A 14,622-nucleotide genomic window follows, 5' to 3' on the forward strand; every position below is an offset into this window, starting at 1 on the left:
ATTCCCCAATCGGGCTGGTGTCCACCAGGGATCGGACCTGTCACCGTTTCCCTCCATTTTGTGTATGGACTCAGTCATCTCCGATATCCAGTCATCATCCCCATGGTCACTCCTATATGCGGACGATGTCCTACTGGCTGCTGTGGAGCGTCAACAGATTCCAGAGTGGGTTAAAAAGTGGAACGCAAACCTAAGAACGCATGGATTTCGACTCAATACCAAGAAAACTGAGTACATGGAGTGCGGTCCGCAGACAAATGGAACCATTCAGATAGATGGCCATGATATCAGTAAAGTAGAACAGTTCCAGTACCTTGGTTCTTTGGTTAACGCTGTGTGAGACTCAATTTCAAACGCCCGTGAGAGAGCAAATGCGGCCTGGGTGAAGTAGCAAAAAAATACTCGTATTCTCTGCGGTCATCGGATACCAATCGACCCGGAGTCCAAGGTTTACAGGACTGTTGTTCGCCCAGTCGCTCTGTATGGCTCTGAAAGCTCGCCAGCAGCAGTCAGTTATGCGCATGCTTCGATGGTCACTTGGACTGAGCCGGCTACATCATGTCACCAACCTGGAAATCCGGAAAATCCTGGGAGTTGCCCCGATCCTAGACAGGATGCGTGAGGTCCGATTTCGGTTGTATGGTCATGTAGTACGTAGAGAAGGTTAATCTATTGTACAGACGGCACTTCGTGTCACGCCATCTGAAAATAGGCCATGTGGTCAGCCCATGAAGCGCTGGCTTTATCGCCTTCAAGAAGACATCCGCTATGTTCATCCCCTAATAGAACCAAGCGGAGCTTGGTTTGCAAAACAGTGCACCCTGCTCCATTCCGGGACAAACGCTAAGATGATGACGATTATGATAATGATGATGAGTAATGCTATTGTTTTACTTCCCACTAACTAATTTTATTATTATTATATTATATTTGCCTTTATTTGTAGTGGCGAAGTTAGGACTCATGGTCCTCTCTTACACTTAACCAGACTTCATTAACATAGTACATCTGAGAGCAATATTCATAATCTTATCTTAAAACTACCATTACAAACTAGAAACAAAATATGAAACAAAATAACATAAACTCTATAAATATTCTTACTCATGTCTTAAACTATCGTTACAAGTTAAAAGTTGATTGACACTAAATACCCTAAGCACAGTAAACGTACATTCATACACACATTCACTCTGCCAGATTCATTCAGCCTGGCGGCACATATCGAGGAGATGCTCACGGCAAGACAACTTGAAGGAATTTAAGGATTGTATGGCTCTAATGTTGTGGGGGAGAGAATTCCATATTCTAGCTCCATTTGCAACAAAGGAACGGCTGAATGCTGCTGACCTGTTGAGAGGGATAGCAAGTGTACTGCCAGAGCGTGTGTTATGCTGGTGGAAAGAGGATAGGAAATTGAGTTGTGAAGATAAGTAGTATGGGACATTCTCTTTTAATACTCGAAAGATTAATACTGCCACGTGGAGGTTTCTATATTGTTTAAATTTTAGAAGGGAAAGTTGTCGATAATAAGGGGTAACATGAACATCATAGCGTAAGGAAAAGATAAATCTAATACACGAATTTATAGCACGTTGTAATCGGTTTAGTTGTTCTCTCGTGGCATCAATTAGTACTACGTCACAGTAGGAAAATATAGGGAGGATAAGAGTATTTATAAGCCTAATTCTCATGTTTAGTGGCAGCATATTTTGATGATATTTTAGTGGGTGAAGGGACGCGTACACTTTTCTACAGATATTTGTAATGTGCTCTCCCCAGTTAAGATTCTCGTTTATAATTACACCAAGATTTCTTACCGAGTTTTCGTACGGAATAATTTTACCAGATAAAGTTAGTGGAGGAATGTTTTTGTTTTTTGCCGCACTGATTTGTTTCGTCTGCCCAACAATAATAGCTTTAGATTTTGATGGATTAATTAAAATACAGTTTTCATGAGCGTATGCACAGATATTATTTAAGTTTTACGGTTTTCGGAGACACAGAGGTACCGGAATTTTGTCCCGCAGGAGTTCTTTACATTTACCAACACGAGGCTGCTGTATCTGAGCACCTTGAAATACATTCGGAGTGAGCCAGGATCCAACCGCCAAACTGGGCTCAGAAGTCCAGCGCTCTACCGTTTGAGCTACTCAACCCGACGCTCTTTAAAGAGCTGGAAGCCAACAGTATAGCGTTATCCGATTCAAACGCCCTTGCAACATAACGTTCGTATGTTTACTGCCAGTTCTTCATTGCTGTTCGAAAGTGCGCGAAGGACACGAGCGCTACGAACGTTTGTAACTTCGTTACAGCTAACAAGGTCAGTAATGCTTACGATATTGGCTTATAATTACTTTTATTATGTGGTTAATCCACGTTCACAACACCAGCTGCGAAAACTATAATGCCCTAAAGAGGAAACACTTCCTAATTCGACTAAGTGAAAAGCTACTCTCACCATTGATGCAAAGCAGGTTACGCCTCACTATACAGTTGGTCCTTGGAATGGAACCGCTTCGTGAAGAAAATGCTGGAACATCATCTGCACCAAGCAGAATTATTTGCCACGTATGTCCATCAAAAAAGGAGGAGAATGACAACAACGTTTTGTACTGTTTATTGTAAGGCATATTGCAAAGAGCACCGAGCGCAAGTAAACACTAAGTGTTCGAAATTAATGTTCTCATTGTTGTTAAAACTATTTTTTGTGTGCCATTAGACAGTGCCCTGGATTATTCTTAGTGATAATTAAATATAATATTTAAAAAAGTTTTGCCAAATCTTCCTTATTTTTGTCACGTAAAAATAGAGAATATTTGTGAAATAAGATAATTAAAGATTTGTGCTCCAGGGGTGAATTCTACCGACCTCTACTAAGATGGCGGTAACTGGGAACGGGCGTGTTTTTGTTCCTCCGACATATTACTTTTTTTCTTAGTCTTTCTTGTGTATAGAAGTGTGTCGTATTGTGCTTTCATATCTACAACCATCCCTGAAGCAAGTGAAGTGTCGTGTGATTCAGTACTGCAATGGTACTTCGCTGAACGGCATTATATTTTCTCTGCTTTGTCCGTCTCCGATCTCTCTGTGCTTCGCCATGCCCCTGTCTCTTCCAGCGAAAGGACGAAAGGTTGCCATGCTTCCTCACGTGCTGTGTTCGCTATCTTACTACTTCTTTCCGGTGACGTTCATTTAAATCCAGGACCGCTTAATGTTTATTATCAGAATACCCAGAGTCTGAAAAACAAATTAACTGACTGCGTACTCAGTGAACCTGAATTTAGCGAGTTTGATATCTTATGTTTCACTGAAACTTGGTTACCTGATTTTGTCTCGGACAGTGAACTTCCATTCTCGTCTAACTTTTCAGTGTTCCGTAAAAACAGAGGTACCGGTAAGCGTGGGGGTGGTGTAATGATTGCAGAAAGTAATAAACTTAAAGCCCGTCACACGCCCGACCTAGAAACTGAATGTGAGATAACCTGGGTTGAAATTACGATCCCCAGAAGTAAAATCTTGTTAGCTGGCTGCTTCTACCGCCCCCTCTCCGGTGATATCACAGCATTAGAAAATTGCTTTAATTCAACGGTTTTGGCTCTAAATAAAACCAACGATATTGTGCTAATCGGTGATTTCAATTCGCACATATCCTGGCAATCTTCAACCACTGGAACAGTAACCGACCCTGTGGACTCATTTATTTTGTCTAATTTCATAAACGGTCTTCATCTACATCAGTTCTGCTTAAAACCCACTAGAAATCTGGCAACATTGGACCTCCTCTTCTCTACAGTAACTAGTGTTAGTGTATCTGTTGGCAGAAACATTCTTAGCGCTGACCATGACTCAATCGACGCTACCCTCAGCCTACCTGCTTGTCAACATAAAGACTTCCCACCCGCTGCGAGGCGAACATTTCCGCTCTGGAGTAAAGTGGACAGGCTAGTCGTCAACCAGGACTTGTCATCCCTCCCTTGGTGCTGGTTATCAGCTGAGCGTGACGTCAATAGTGCGGTTTCCCTGTTTGAGGATTTAATATTTACCACCATTAAACAGCATGTACCTTTCTCCAAACCCAGAACGCACAAATATCCCCCCTGGCTGAGTGCCGAAACTAAATTGCTACTAAAGAACAAAACCCGTGCGTGGTCACTCTGGAAGTCTATCCCCAATTCACACACGTATAATACTTATAAACACCTCAGGAAAATCTCAAAATCGCTTCTTAAAAATGACTACAACCGGCACATCACTTCTATAGCTGGAAACCTTAAAAACAACCCTAAAAAGTTCTGGACCCTAATTTCGTCACGCAGAAAGTCACCCCGGATACCACTGAATCTTAAACTACATAGTGATGATGTCCCAACTGAATTAAGGTCTCAAAAATTCAATGAGTACTTTCACTCTACCTTTAGCCCTCCTGCACCTATCACAGAACTACCACAGATCAATAGTGTTTGCAGTTACTCACTGTCACAAATATCAACGACCCCTAACGAAGTACAAAATATTCTCAATAGTCTCCCAACAAACCGCTCCACCGGGCCCAATGATATTAGCCCTATATTCCTCAAAAATACTTCTGCATCTCTCTGTGCACCGTTATCTACAATTTTAAACCTGTGTATGGCTACTGGTACATTCCCCGACAGCTGGAAACAAGCTGATATCACACCTATTTTCAAATCTGGCAACAAATATGATATCTCATCATACTGCCCAATATCTATCGTTCCAATACTATCCTCTGTCCTCGAAAGAATAACCCACCGCCGACTCCTCTTTTTCACACAGCCGTACATATCTGAAGAAAAACACGGATTCACTCCCGGAAAATCATGCCTCACTAACCTCACTGTTCTCAATCACCACATCATTTCAGCAATGGAAAATAAATCTCAGTTAGATGCAATCTATATAGATCTGGCCAAGGCATTCGCCTCAGTGGATCATGCACTTCTTCATAAGCTCGCTACCAGATTTAATATCCATGGCCCCGTCTTGTCATTGAATACAAGTTTCCTCTCCGGCAGAAAACAAAGAGTGGTACTCCCTGAATCTGCCTCATCATGGTTATCTGTGTTATCAGGAGTATCTCAGGGCAGTATTCTGGGACCCCTACTCTTTGTTCTTTATATCGATGACATAATTTTTTGCACCCGAAATAGTCAGTGTTCCCTCCTCTTGTACGCCGACGACCTGAAAATCCTAAGAGAAGTGTCTACGCCTGATGACTGTGACGAATTACAGACTGTTCTCAATTCGTGTGGTGACTGGTTTAAGAAATGGAATCTTTCTCCCAATTTTAAGAAGTGCAATACAATCTCCTTTTCATTGCTAAAGCAAGGAATGAACACTGCATATACCATCCACGGAAATACATTGCAATCGGCTTCTCAGGTAAGAGACCTAGGTGTTATAATAGACTGTAAACTAACCTTCTCTGCTCACATTCACTCCATAAAATCCCGTGCTATGCGTACTCTGGGCATTCTTTACAGGTTTACTGAAATTAATGATATTAACGCCTTAAAATTATACTTTGTCTCGTATGTCTCCCCATTATTGACTTTTGTTCCCCTATTTGGTCCTCATCTGCTATCACAAACATATCTCAACTAAATAGTATTTTTAACTTTTTCACTTTCATTGTTAAGACTCGTAATCCTGTTTTTAAGAACAAAACTAAATCTGACATTATGAACTACCTGGGTATACTTGACCTGAGAAGCCGTTTACAGTTCTCTGATCTATGTTACCTGCACAAAATAATAAATGGCTACACCAAATGTAATTCTCTTCCAGCGTACTTCCCTATACACGTTCCTCCCCGCCCTACACGCAACCAGCGCACCCATCATGTGTCCCATCCGCGCCTAACCCTACAACAACGCTCTATCTACCACCGTCTCCCTACTCTTGGTAATTCACTACCCGATATCGACATATTCACACCTTTCGCATCCTTCAAACAAAAAATTAAAAGATTCCTTTGAAGTCCTCTCCAGGTTTTCACTTTCTTCCGTCCCTCCAACCCTTGACCTTTCTTCTTCCTAATTTCTAAAACCGACACGTGCCAGTTACCGTTGTCATTGTTGTTACATTGTTACTGTTAAAATTGTTAATTATTGTTGCTACTTAATATTGTTGTTTATACCTTTGTTATCTTTTATACTTATTATTATTATTATTATTATTATTATTATTATTAGTGTAAAATGGCCCTCCATAGGCTGTATCTAATAATTAAATAAATAAATAAATAAATAAAAGATTGCTGAGGTTGGAAGTAAACGAAATATTTCTCTCACGGGAAAGGTCTTAACAGTAGATCAAACCAATCCTAACATATAATATACCTTAAAATGAAGGCCAGAGTGCGGGAAGGCCAGCGTAAGGCTACAATGCCGAGGATAGGCGACAATGCCATCCTAGCAACGACAACGCGGGTGGGCCAGTAGCGATCAAATGATAGCCCCGGCGAACTGTTGAGGCTCGTGATAAGGAATCTGCTTAGAATATGCTGGAAGTGGCCAACAATAGGAAGACGTTCGGGACGATCTTGAAGCAGGTAGTGTGCGGAACTTTCTCGAGAAACTTCGTCGAGCCTAAATGAAGGACGAATCTGAAAGTGCGAGTCAGTCTTGAGTGTGTTACGGGACGGTCGCGAGTCAGTGCGTGTGCGAGGAATAAGTCGTTCTTGGATATGCGAACTAGAGTGACCTGCTCTGGGGACGACACTGTGCTGTGAGAGGCCGTGTTGGAGAGCAGAATTTCGATATGCCAGGGAAATGTATATTCGATCAAATTCGTAAGTTCGAATATGTGATGTGGAAAACTCAACTCCAGTGCACTTGTAAATAACTGTAAATAGCAGTGCAATAAATTTAGTCGATAATAAAACCGACCTCTGTGGGTAGCCATTTCAGTTTTAAGGACCCTTATAATCAACCACAACGCCATAACTTTAAACTGAAAATTGGAAATACTCCTCTTCAAGTAGCCAGATTATTGCATTAATGTTGAAGGGAAGATTTGTAACAGGTTACGAAAAACTAACTAACTAGGAAGTTACAAAAGTTTTTATTCAACATAGAGGTAAGAGTAGTCATTTCCAGTAATACTTATAATCTAGGCAGTAAGAACTTCAATAAGATGACGCTTCTGCGAAGTTACGCGCTCTCTAAGCAAGCAATGTTATAGTTTTATGGGAATGTTGATATCGTGATCATATCTACGGGACATACTGTTTTACGTGGTATTCGATCCACGTGGATGCGAAGTTTGATTTCAAAATTTCCATATACATTGGTGGTATTCAAGCCATGGCCACCGTGCTGAAAAACTAGTGAGTGTGTCTCTCGGCTATCACGCCCATATGGGTTCTGTGTTATGGCGTTCAAATAGCCGCTCAGTAAAAGACAGGGATTCTTTGAGATGTGGCTTTCCCGTTGAGGGCACCTTCGGAAGAACATGTCACAGGTATTCCGTTTCTTCGGAGGATGAAGAGTGACAGGAACCTTCTAATCTCTAAGAAAACCTCTATCATATTATGCGGAATAGAAGCAAATATCATCTACAATAGTCTTCTTTCTATAGCTATTGTTCTTTCTTCTTCTTATCCATCTTCTTCTATAACGCATTTTAACTATGACATCTCTCGATTGATTGAATGGAGCGCAAATCATAACCTCCAATTAAATGTGGCTAGGACTCAGCTTATTTGCATAGGTTACACAAAACTCCTGAAAACTGTTGACATCAAATCCCTCCCAGCAATAAAAATTCTAGAGACAGATATTCATTATAGTGACACCGTTAACAATCTAGGTCTAATTTTCGACAGAACCTTATCCTGGTCTGATCATACGTCAAATGTAATCCGAAAAGTTGTGTCATCCGTGCATATTTTGAAACGTAACGTGTCATGTACACCACCTTTCATGCGAAAACTACTTGTTCAAAGTCTTATATTTCCAATAATTGACTATGGTTCAGTCGTATACAACGACTTATCTGAAACTTTGAACATAAAACTACAGAGGGTACAAAACGCATGTGTTCGTTACGTTACAAATGCCAGGCGTGATGAACACATAACACCCTATTACATACAGCTCCAATGGTTGAAACTCCATGAACGTCGGGAAATCTCAGTAGCTGTTGCTACGCAGAAAATTCTCAAACTGAAGACACCATCCTACCTTTATAATGCATTTAAACCTATAGAGTCGGTACATAACAGAGATAATAGGTTTACAAAAACCACCCTTCAAATTCCCCTTCATCGTACCACTAAATTTAACAAATCCTTTGTTTGCACTGCATCACGTATCTTTAACGTCTTTAATCTTTACCGTTTCGCAAGTAACACTAACTGTACCCAACTAAAGCAGTTCTTAACATCTATCTTTCTGGAGGAGTACGCAAGAGGCTGAGATCAGGCATTCTTGTGTCGAACAAACAGTAACTACATTTTTATAATATTAAAGTAGATATTAAACTAAACAAGAAAATTAAAAAATGAAAATACAGATACCAAATCCAGTAAGGTTAAGACACATTATATAATAAGTAAGGAAGTAAATCATTAAGCCCTTCTGTTATTTTGGACTACATGGGTTTAAAGAATATATTCGAAGAAAATTGTTTCTCTGCTTTAGCTTTATATTCTTTAAACCCATGTAGTCCAAAATAACAGAAGGGCTTAATGATTTACTTCCTTACTTATTATATAATGTATGTCTTAACCTTACTGGATTTGGTATCTGTATTTTCATTTTTTCATTTTCTTGTTTAGTTTAATATCTACTTTAATATTATAAAAATGTAGTTACTGTTTTCATAAATCTGCATTGTATTATAAGAAGACGCTACATAAAGGGGCTTTTCAGTCTCAGTGGCATGTAAATAATGATCAAATTCAAAAATTTTCTTCTTCTACGTGCCGTGTGCAGTCTGTCGCAGTTCGGCCATCAACAAGGAGAGTGCTGTTCAGCCTTCAGAGACACGATATAGATTTTCAACACGTTTATGCTCATCCAGTAATTATTTTTTAGGCATTCATGACGTTTGTCTCCTGCCTCCTCCTCTCTTTTTCTATGCTACAAGGAGAGATACCAAAGAAGACAATTATCGGAAGGAGAAGAATCTATTAATTAAAGGAATATTATTACTTGATCCTCTAAAGCAAACAGAGAATAATTCCGAACTCTGCTCAAAAGAGAAAGTACTTCCAAGGCGGTTTTCATCATCCTGACCAAAGAACAGGGGCTGCCTGGCCGAGGCGGTAAAGGCGTGCTCGGTTCGCCCGGAAGGACGTGGGTTCGAATCCCCGTCAGGAAGTCGTAAAATTTCAGAAACGAGATTTCCACTTCCGGAGGTGCATATGGCCCTGAGGTTCACTCAGCCTACACCTAAAATGAGTACCAGGCTAATTCCTGGCGGCAAAGGCGGCCGGGCCTAGAGCTAACCACTCTACCACATCACGTGTCAACGTTAAAAATGGTGGAAGCCTTTACCTTCTACTCCTTCAAGGGCCTTCATGGCCTGTACGGAGGTGACTTTGTCTTTGATCAAAGAATAGAAGAAGAAGACTAAATAATGTCATAACATCCGGAGTGTGTCTTAAACTTATTTATTGGCAACATCGCTAATTTTTTTCTTATTTGAAAGGATTTATTATCCACCTAATCAATACATTAATTAATTTAGTTACGACTAGTTTCGACCACTGAACCGGTCATCTTCAGTTACTTTTCGAAAAGATTGAATCCATGAAGGACATAGCAATCATAAAAATAAAATGACGTATTAAAAGGTCGACTAGGACCATGAATCTTCAAAAGTTGTAAACACACTTAGTCAGAAGGAACACATTTACAGTGGAATCATATAATACAATCTGTAGTCCAGGTATGAATCTTCAATCTTGATGAACAATTAATAATGTGAATTAACACTATCACTTCATTAGTCTTTATACCGTATAAGAAAAATAGTGTAAAAATGGCCACGGTCATGAAATTGACGCTATTCATAAATACAGTCCCCTTATGTTAAAATTAAGGGATATCTGGGCATGTTTAAGATATCTTGTTGAGGTGATTAATTCTTCCTTAGACAAATACACAGATAAAAAATAAGAAGTGTGCTCTGCACATAAAATTACACATGTTTGTGTACATGAAAATGAAAATGAAAACCTACAACCTGTTTTCCAGTCATTGACCGGGGCAGGGATGGAATGAATGAAACATATATAGGCTGTTATTACAATGGGGTCGCCACTCCCAAGGTGATTTATTAATGAGTGATAAATGCTATGAAATGATAATGGAGAGTGTTGCTGGAATGAAAGATGACGGGGAAAACCGGAGTACCCGGAGAAAAACCTGTCCCACCTCCACTTTGTCCAGCACAAATCTCACATGGAGTTTTTTTTTGCTAGGGGCTTTACGTCGCGCCGACACAGATAGGTCTTATGGCGACGATGGGATAGGAAAGGCCTAGGAGTTGGAAGGAAGCGGCCGTGGCCTTAATTAAGGTACAGCCCCAGCATTTGCCTGGTGTGAAAATGGGAAACCACGGAAAACCATTTTCAGGGCTGCCGATAGTGGGATTCGAACCTACTATCTCCCGGATGCAAGCTCACAGCCGCGCGCCTCTATGCGCACGGCCAACTCGCCCGGTCTCACATGGAGTGACCGCGGTTTGAACCACGGTATCCAGCTGTGAGAGGCCGACGCCCTGCCGTCTGAGCCATGGAGGCTCTGCATGTTTGTGTACAATCCTCTATAAAAGATACAATGCTGTTGTTTTAACTAAGGAATATCCTGGTGTTGATGTAAAGAATTTAAGTCATATCAATCGCTGAAGCCAAACCGGTTCATTTTGAGTTTATAGCTGAATGTTAAAAGACGAATGTTATTCTGAGGCAATATTATATTTCACTTGGAAATATCACCACGGGATCAGCCGGGATATCAACCTCGGTCTCCCGAGTGAAGAGTTAGCACTTACGCAATTAATAGTGCGCTGATCACGTCTTTGCAACTTCCTGTCGGAAGATATTGGAAGATACCGTTTATTAAAGAAATACCCCGCTGGTTTTGATCAAGTTGTTAAAAAGGGTACGTAAATTCACACTAATTGAATTTTACATATTTATATTTGGATCACAGAAGATCTATATAAAATTCCTCCGAGTGGAATGGAACGCCAACTTGTTCAGACAATGTGTCAAACTGACACATAGGTTGGCGCCTTCTTGATATTTATGGTCTGGTTTGAACCATCTCTCACTCCGAGATACCAATTAACCGAACAGAACAGGACGTGGGCATCACAAGGAAGAGAAGCAGGCTATTACACCACAAAATGACTCTCGGAAGGCTCGCGTGCTTTAGAATGTTATTATGAAAATAAATGCGAAAATATGAGGCGCCGTCGCCTTCGGTGATGGGATGCCGTACATTCTTCTCCTTTCGTTCACAACGAATTCTCCATACAATAGTAAAGGCCACATTGCTTCATGAACAAACTGCTTCCTCGTTCACCCATCCTTTATCCCGTGGTGTTGCTACATTATCCTTCCTGACGTAATTTGACTGCTTGATCTCAGTTGCAAGAGACGCAGTTCAATGATATTAGAAATATACTTAGTGAAAATTAGTGTCATCATAATTCTTCTTCTTCATCTTCTTATTATTATTACTAGCTAAATTCAGGAGTTAGAATGTTAGAGGGCTGCCTTTGTTTTCCTGGTGGTTTAATGTCGCACTAACACATCAAGGGTTTCTGGATAAGGAAGAATGGGGAAGGGCAAGGATTAGCAAGATACCGGCCTTTGGCCTTAATTAAGCTACATTTGCCTGGTGTAAAAATGGGAAATCACGAGAAACCGTCTTCAGGACTGCCGACAACGGGGTTCGAACCCACTGTCTCCGGAATATAAGCTCACAGCTGAGCGCCCCTAATCGCTCGGTCACTGTGCTGGTAATGTCCCTTGTTTCACAAATAGGGGTGATCGATTGTTGTATGCGATGACCCCGCAGAAGGGCACACCAACACGCTAGCAGTCGGGTGGTGTGTCCGCACCACAGCAAAGGTAGGATTGAGACGCACCCCATGATGTACGGTATCTATGACGGCTGTCGTCAGTGCACAAACGGAATCTGGATTTGTCAATAAATTTCTCTACGTTTTGAGTCAGAATCGAAACCACGTTCTTCTGAAATAACTGAATCAATTCTTTCATATTTCATCCAGGTAGCCGTCGGACAGAGAATTAAACTCATAAAAATATTTAATCATCCTTTCTCTAACATACTTTCGTTTTATTTACAGCCCGGCTCAATGGTCAAATGATTAGCGTGGTGGCCTTTGATTCTAGAAATGTCGGTTTCGACTCCCAGTGGGATCGGGGATTTTAACAATAATAGGTTATTTTATCTGGTACGGGGACTGGGTGTGTGCGCCGTCGTTATTTTTAGAATTCCGTCATAGGTAGGGTTCCATCCTCTAGACACGCAGGTCGCCTGTAGACGTCAATTCGCGAGACCTGTACTAGGTCCCTCCGGAGGCCATACGCCATTATTATTATTATTATTATTATTATTATTATTATTATTATTATTATTATTATTATTGCTGTTGCTGTTGTTGTTATTGTTATTGTGACGCGTTCTCATTTGCTACTCTTGACAAAAACGTAATGGCTTCTGAATCATATGGAATAAGTGTTGAAATTGAACATTATGCTATGGACACAGATATAATTACATAATGGGAACTACTTTCTAACAAATATACAAATAGGCACAGATATCGTAGTCCTACAATTCATCAGATGTCAAGTCCACCAAACAAATAGGTCTTTGATCAAAGTGTTCCGAGCTCATTACAACAACAACAACAACAGCAGTAGCACTGTAAAACATCATAAACAACATATTTTACTCTGTCCAGACATGACATATTCGTGGCTGTACCAATATTGCGTAGCCTATTAACTACATCCTAAAAGAGAAATCCTCTAAGAATAGGCAACACCGTAAAGTCTTAATCACTTAATAACTTACATGACCGAACAGTGGGCGGCTCCTTGCTCTATCAGAAGCACCATCAACTCCTCCACCATGTCGATAACAGACCAGAAAATAAAGTAACTGTTATTATGCATAATAAAGGTAAATCAGTGTTTTCTAAGCTTCCTTAGGGCCACAACCCACCAATTAACAGTAGCATTTCCCCTCCAACGGTCTACTATCATTCTCATCTACCGTCTGTTCCATCGATAAATTCACCACCTACCGCTACGTTTATTACCAACACTTTAGAAAGGAACAACGCTTATAAATATCATTCTTACTGAACTAGATAAGAAATATTCTTAATTTACCTTATTTATGAGACCATGTCCGCAATAATAAACGCGTCAAGGAGGGCCACTTGCATCAAAATATACGAAGATAGTAAGTTTGTTTACCAGAATAATTACGGATTAAAAGTAAAATATGCCAAGACCTGGATTTATGTTATTAATGTTTAAGTGTTTATAGGAATTACAGATTAGCGTTGTTGTTTTTCGTGTTTTGTTACCACATCAGATTAAAACATTAACTTATAGTAGTGCCACCATGAGACAGATAAAGCTCAGAGAGACTTGAAAGCTCTGTGTGAAATCACCAGTTCACATCACGATGTGAGTTAGTTCCGTGGTACACGCAGAGTAGTTATTAGTTAGCATTCGGGAGATGTTGGGTTCGAACCCCACTTGCGGCAGCTCTGACAATGGTGGTCTGTGAATCTCGACTTCACTCCAGACAAATGCAAGGGGTGTAACTTAATGAAGACCACGGTCGCCCTCTTCGCAAACCTAGTCCTGTCTTTAATGATCGTCACCACAATACCTCTCTGAGTATTGGTGACGTAAAGAAATACAATAAAAATAACATCACTATGACATAGAACAGTACACTTCCAATGTTTTAAAGTATTAAAAAATAACTATTCTTAATTCTATTAGTTGACGTAAAATTGTTCCCTATTTTATTCAATAGAATACATTGCGTCGTGATTCCCTATTGACAATTTACAATGGAGTAGAAAAATTGTGATATACTTGTCCATCTAGTCAATACAATTACATTTATATACGATGTTTAAATTGAAAAAAATGTTACATAATGAGAGAATATTTCGGCCTTATTAGGCCATCGTCACCTACTACAGAAAATATAAAAAGACAAAATGTACATATTATCTATATTCTACATTCAGAGTAACACATCATAATTCTTAAATGATGTGTTCATGTGTTAAAATATTATTTTCTTAAAAGACAACGTGAGAAAAATGAGTTAAAATTATGTGAAGTGAGAAAATGCTGGAAAGTTAATAAAAACCTCTAGAAATTTAGTAAAAAGTGCACCCTATTTGGAATTGCATATGCTTCACTTAATAAATGTTGCCAAACCTCTTTCTTAAAAACCAGCTAGTGAAGTTCTATATTGTGGATATCGGCATGTTAGCTCATTGCCAGAAGAACGAAAAAACATTGAAATATTTAAATTATCGCTGACAGAAGCATAATCTCATGAATGTGTGAAAATA

The sequence above is a fragment of the Anabrus simplex genome, chromosome 4 (assembly GCF_040414725.1).
Source record: "Anabrus simplex isolate iqAnaSimp1 chromosome 4, ASM4041472v1, whole genome shotgun sequence".
Taxonomy (NCBI): Eukaryota; Metazoa; Arthropoda; class Insecta; order Orthoptera; family Tettigoniidae; genus Anabrus; species Anabrus simplex.